The sequence below is a fragment of the Malaclemys terrapin genome, chromosome 13 (genome assembly GCF_027887155.1).
Source record: "Malaclemys terrapin pileata isolate rMalTer1 chromosome 13, rMalTer1.hap1, whole genome shotgun sequence".
NCBI lineage: Eukaryota > Metazoa > Chordata > Testudines > Emydidae > Malaclemys > Malaclemys terrapin.
In genome coordinates, this window is record NC_071517.1 from 40,775,273 (window position 1) to 40,781,266 (window position 5,994).

Here is a 5,994-nt window from a genome sequence, read left to right on the forward strand (position 1 = left end):
AAAGGAAGTGCCCGGCCGGCGGCTTGGGGTCCGGAGGCAAGGGGGCTGCCCGAAGCTGGTAGCGCTGGCTCGGGCAGCTTGGCTCTTAAACAGAGCTGAAGTCTGAGTCAGGGGAGGAGCAGAGCAGCCGCGGGAGAGGAAGTCTCCGTCCGGTATTTTTCCCGGACATGTTTGGCTTTTTGGCAATTCCCCCCGGATGGGGGTTTGATTGCCGAAAAAACGGACGTATGGTAACCCTACGTGACTGGTGCCCGGGGCCGGGGGTGCAGCTCCAGCCCCAGGGGGACGCAAATCCGGACAGTGCCGGCTCCACGCAACGCGCTGGCGTCCACAACCCCCCCGGGGGTGCCCCCCAGCCCTGCGATGGCTGCCGAGCGGCGCCCACAGACACCCCCCACCCAAAGGACAGGGGCCCGCACCTCCCCTCCCCCGACAGCTTGCTGTCTCACAGGGGCAGGTTGGTCACATCGCAGGGGCTGCTGGGAGTTGTAGTTCTCGGCCGCTCCCCTCTCCTGGCTCTCCCTGGAGCGTGAGGCCCGGCCAGACTACAGCCCCCAGCATGCCCTGGGCAGGAGCCGAGTGTCGCACCGAGATGATGTCACAGCGGGCGACCCACACACACAAATTCGGAAATCCTAGCCTCCCTATTTCCCCAGACATGTCCGGCTTTTTGGCCCTAGGGTTACCATTCGTCCGGATTTACCCGGACATGTCCTCCTTTTTGTGCTAAAAATAGCATCCGGGGGGAATTTGTAAAGCACTCACAATGTCCGGGATTTCCCCCTCCCCCGGAGCGGCTGGGAGGGCTGCAGGAAAGTCCCAGGCTGGACTCCGGAGCAGCTGGAGAGGAGCTCCGCCCTGCATTCTGAGCAAGTGTCTCAGCACAAAGTGCAGCCCTCCCCTTTTGCAACTGGGAGCGGTTACTGCCATGCAGCGTAGCAAAACGGGAGCGAGAGCACTTTGTGCTGATACAAGGGCAGCTCTCCCCTGCAACCCGGTCCGGATCTGGGACCGGGTTTTGTTGTGCAGGGCCAGGGACCGGGTTTTGTTGTGCTGGGGAGCTCAGCCACGTGTCCGGCTCGCACAGAGCCCAACACCCTGTTCTGAGCAGCAGGGTAAGGGGGGCAGGAGAAGGGGCAGGGAGGTTCTGGAGGGGGCAGTCAAGAAACGGGGGGGGGGCTTTTTGGGGGGAGTGGAGAAAGTTTTGGGCAGTCAGGGTACAGGTAGGGTCCTGGTGGGCAGTTGGGGGGGGGTCTTAGGAGGGGGCAGTTAGGGGACAAGGAACAGGGAGTCTTAGGTAGGGGGTGGGGTTCTGGAGGGCAGTTAGGAGCAGGGGTCCCAGGAGGGGGCAGTCAGGGGACAAGGAGCGGGGGGGGGGGGGGTAGGGGGCTGGGAGTTCTGGGGGGGAGCTGTCAGGGGGCAGGAGTGGGGAGAGGGATCGGAGCAGTCAGGGGACAGGGAGCAGAGGGGTTTAGATGGGTTGGGAGTTCTGGGGGGGGGGCTGTCAGGGGGCAGGAGTGGGGAGAGGGATCGGAGCAGTCAGGGGACAGGGAGCAGAGGGGTTTAGATGGGTTGGGAGTTCTGGGGGGGGCTGTCAGGGGGCAGGAGTGGGGAGAGGGATCGGAGCAGTCAGGGGACAGGGAGCAGAGGGGTTTAGATGGGTTGGGAGTTCTGGGGGGGGCTGTCAGGGGCAGGAGTGCGGAGAGGGATCGGAGCAGTCAGGGGACAGGGAGCAGAGGGGTTTAGATGGGTTGGGAGTTCTGGGGGGGGCTGTGTTGCGGATTGTGGGGGAGTCAGGGCCCTGCACCCCTCTTCCCGAGATTCACTGTGACTCTCAGCCAGCCAGTAAAGCAGAAGGTTTATTTAAGGACAGGAACACAGTCTCAAGCAGAGCGTGTAGGTACGACCAGACCCCCTCAATTAGGTCCCTCGGGGAGGTTCAGGGAGCTTGGACCCCAGCTTGGGGTTCCCTGCGTTGCACCACCCAGCCCCAACCGAAACTAACTCCAAACTCCTCCCGCTGCTCCTCTCCTTTGTTCAGTCTCCCGGGCAGAAGGTGTTAATTCTCCCCACCCCCGTTCCTGGCTCAGGTTACAGCTCAGGTAGCTTCCTTCAAGGGAAGTCCCACATCCCCACTGCAACCCCCCTGCAACATTCCCAGGTCAAATCTGCCCTGCTCCCTCACAGGCTGTCAGGGGGCAGGAGTGCGCAGAGGGATCGGAGCAGTCAGGGGACAGGGAGCAGAGGGGTTTAGATGGGTTGGGAGTTCTGGGGGGGGCTGTCAGGGGGTGGGGAGTGGTTGGATGGGGCGTGGGAGTCCCAGGGGTCTGTCTGGGGGTGGGGGTGTGGATAAAGGTTGGGGCAGTCAGGGGACAAGAGGCAGGGAGGCTTAGATAGTCCTGGGGGGCAGTTAGGGGCAGGGGTCCCAGGAGGGGGTAGTCAGGGGACAAGGAACGGGGGGAGGGTTGGGAGGTCAGGGGGGGCGGGAAGTGGGAGGGGCAGGGGCGGGGCTAGGGCGGGGCTCCTCCCGTCCTCTTTTTTGCTCACTGAAATATGGTAACCCTATTTTTGGCAATTCCCCCCGGACGGGGATTTGGGGACCAAAAAAGCCAGACATGTCCGGGGAAATCCGGACATATGGTAACCCTACCCGTGGCACCTCCTGCTGGTCTCTCAGGGAATTAGCTCGATTTCCAGCCCGGAGCACCCTCTGCAGGCCGATGATCCACTACTGCTTGGCCCCCCGTGTCCCTCCCTGGACTCCGGTGCCCTGTTAGCTGGGGTGCTGCCCCCTGGCAGTAACCCCCTTTCTCTCAGGGTCTCCCCTCCCTAGAGAACCCCCACTCACTATCTCCACTTCACCTCAGTTTAAGGCCACTGCCAGTCATCCTCTAGCCCCCACACCCTGGGGCAGACTGCAGTATCAGCCACTCATCACTGGCAAAGTTGGATTTGGACCTGCTGCCTTTTTTGCCTACCCCTGGGCTGCCCTCTGCAACCCCCAGTACCTGTTGCCTTCTCCTAGGCTGCAGCCTGGGACTTTCCAGGCTAGAGCTCCTTAGCCTTTCCTTAGCCCTGCTCCAGTTAGGTACCCTGGGTCTTTGGCTCACAGCCTTTTATAGGGGCCAGCTGGGCCTGATTGGGACATGACCCCAGCTGAGCCTACTTTCCCCCAATCAGCCCAGGCTTTTAGAGCTGCAGCCCACACCAGGGCTGCTTTTTAGACCCCTCAGGGCAGGAGTGGGTAACTACCCCGCTACACTACTATTTACTATTTATTGTTATTATTAAATCACATGATTTTGGGGGGCTGGTCTGCTTAAGATTTTTAAAGTACTGTGCCAGTGAGAATTCAGACTGTAAATCTCTATCAGTTACCCAAGGGAAGCCCCCTAAATGAGTGTTATCATTGATCTAATACAGCACAGTGAACAGAAAGGGGAACAGACCCAGAGGACAAGCTATGGGAATGCACGTGGAGCCGGGCTGTGGGCCCAAGCTGGACATGTGCACAGTCCCCTCAGGCCCAACAACAGCAATTCCAGGCCCCAGGGCAGAACAGTCAATGGGCCCCTACTGGTGTCCACGTGCACAAGCCGCACCCGCGAGGACTCCGTCCGCCTGACATTTAGGGGGTGCTGCGCCTGTGCTGGCTGGTGCCCAGTGAGCTGCCGGCTGCGCTGCTGGGCGCGCTCTTCCGGCATGGCCAGGGCTTCCACATGCCCACCCGGCTACCTTTGCTGCCACCGCTAGTACCACCCCACGCGCCATAGGTGCTGACTTTTGGTTTTGCTGGTGGGTGCCCCCTCTCAGTTCTGCCCCCTTTCTGAAGACCAAGCCCTCACTTCACCCCACTTCACCTCTTCCTGCCCCCGCTCTGCCCCCTAGGTGCCCTCCCCCAAGCGCCTCCTTCCCATTGCTCACTCCTTTCTGCACCCTCCTGCCTTAAGGGTGAGGTGTGTGTGTTTGGCTCAGTCTCCCCGTCCAAAATGGCAATTTCCAGCATATTTATACACACACTTCCTTCATATTCTAGTTATTGAATGTGTGTCTATCACTGGTATCATAGCAATGATTATTAAAATAGAAATGAACTACATCATTACGTGACCATGAATTACAGTGTATTAAAATCATCACCCTCAGCTACACACTGCCTTCACTAACACCCCTGTGTAAAGACACTGTTCACTTTGTGCCTCACCCTGGCTTCGTGCCTGTTTGGGAGCTGGGGGCCACTGCTGGCTGTGGGAAGAAGGTGGATGGGAGGCACAAGCTGTGGGGGGTCTTTCCCCTCCCCTTCTTCTTTTCTCCACTCCCTTCCTATCGCTCTCCCTGCCCCTTTCCCTCCCTCTTGTTTCTTCTCTAAGTCCTTGCTCCCTCCCCTTCCTGATGTTTCCCCCTTCTTGCTTCCCACCCGTGTCCTTTTTCTCATTTCTCTGCTCCCCACTTCCTGGGGGCTCTGACTAGTGCCTGCAGAGGAGGATCCCCTTCCTCGGGTAGGAAGGGTGACCCAGTGGTTAAGGCTCAGGCCTGGGGCTCAGGCGTCTTGGATTTGGTTCCCTGCTCTGCCACTGACTCCCTGCTTAGTCTTGGGAAAGTCACTTCACCTCTGTGTACCCTAGATCCCACCTGCCAAATGGGGCTAATGTTGATCCTGCCTCCTAGGCTCAATCCCTTCATGGCTGTGTGGTGATGGGGAAAATGGAGATACCAATGTGAGTAGATTGGGCTCCACACAGGGGGCATGGAAGATGGAGGGGCTCAGGCCAGCTCCATGGGGAGGGGGGCTTCAGCCCCACATCTTCTGATAGGGTCATGGGCTTCTTCTTTTCCCCCCACCCCACCCAGTGTGGCTCCTGCCAGGTCCAGGGCTTCTGCCACACACTCTGCATGGCTTTTGTCGCAGTCTGGGACTTCCCCTGCCCCTCACACAGCTATCAGAGTCCAGGTCTTCTTCTCCCCACCCCTGCTCGGTGCGGCTCCTACCAGGGTCTAGGACTTTTCCTTCCTCTAATGTGTCACTGCACCCATCCAGTGCGTGCACCTAGGAGCCCTTCAGACTGCTGGGGAGATTTCAAAGGGCCTGGGACTCCCAGCCACTGCCACCACTACCAAGCACTGGCAGCCACTGCGACTGGAGGCTCTGGACATCAGGTGGTGGGTTCCTGTTTGTGGGTTGCAAAGCAGAGACAGACACCCCTCTGCAGCCCAGATTTAAGCACCTATTCATGAGAGGGGTGTGGCTTAGGACACCCCTTCCCCCCTTGTCAGCATCTCCCATTGGCTAGCTTACATGACTTCCCGCCTACGGAGGTGGCTTTTGTGAATCGCATTGTAAGATGCCTGTGTTACCCATGGATTGTCTAGGGAGTTTAGGCACCTGACTCAGCTCTGAGGGTCACAGTGCTGCTGTCCCTGTGATTTTCTCGCTGCCTAAAAATTAGTGTGATGCTCAGCATTGCAACACCCGAGTCCCTTCATGGATCGCACCCTGTGTAACCAGTCACCTCTGCACAGAGCACAGCTGAGCAATTCCTGATTGACATGGGTGTGTACAGGACAGAGACAGAGCACAGGCTAGTTAGTGACACATCACAGAGTAAAACCCAAAGTCTCTTCCTAGAGGTGCAATCATTGCTGGCTCCAGCTTTTTTGCCGCCCCAAGCGGTGAAAAGAAAAAAAAAACGAAAAAAGGAAGAACCCGATTGAGCTGCCGCCGAAGAGGAAGACACCGAGTGAAGGACCCCCGGCCGAATTTCCGCTAAACACTGAAGCGGGCAGATTGAGCCGCTGCGACAACTGACGCACTGCCCCCCATTTCTATCGGCCGCGCCAGGCACCTGTTTCCTTCTCTGGTGCCTGAAGCCGGCCCTGGGTGCAATATTCCCTCTGGGTGCTGGGGGGACACAACCAAGTTGGGAAGCAAATCCCATGACGCTGCCCCCAGCACCTGCAGCTGGGACAGTAAAGCGGAACAAACAAGAATTGTTT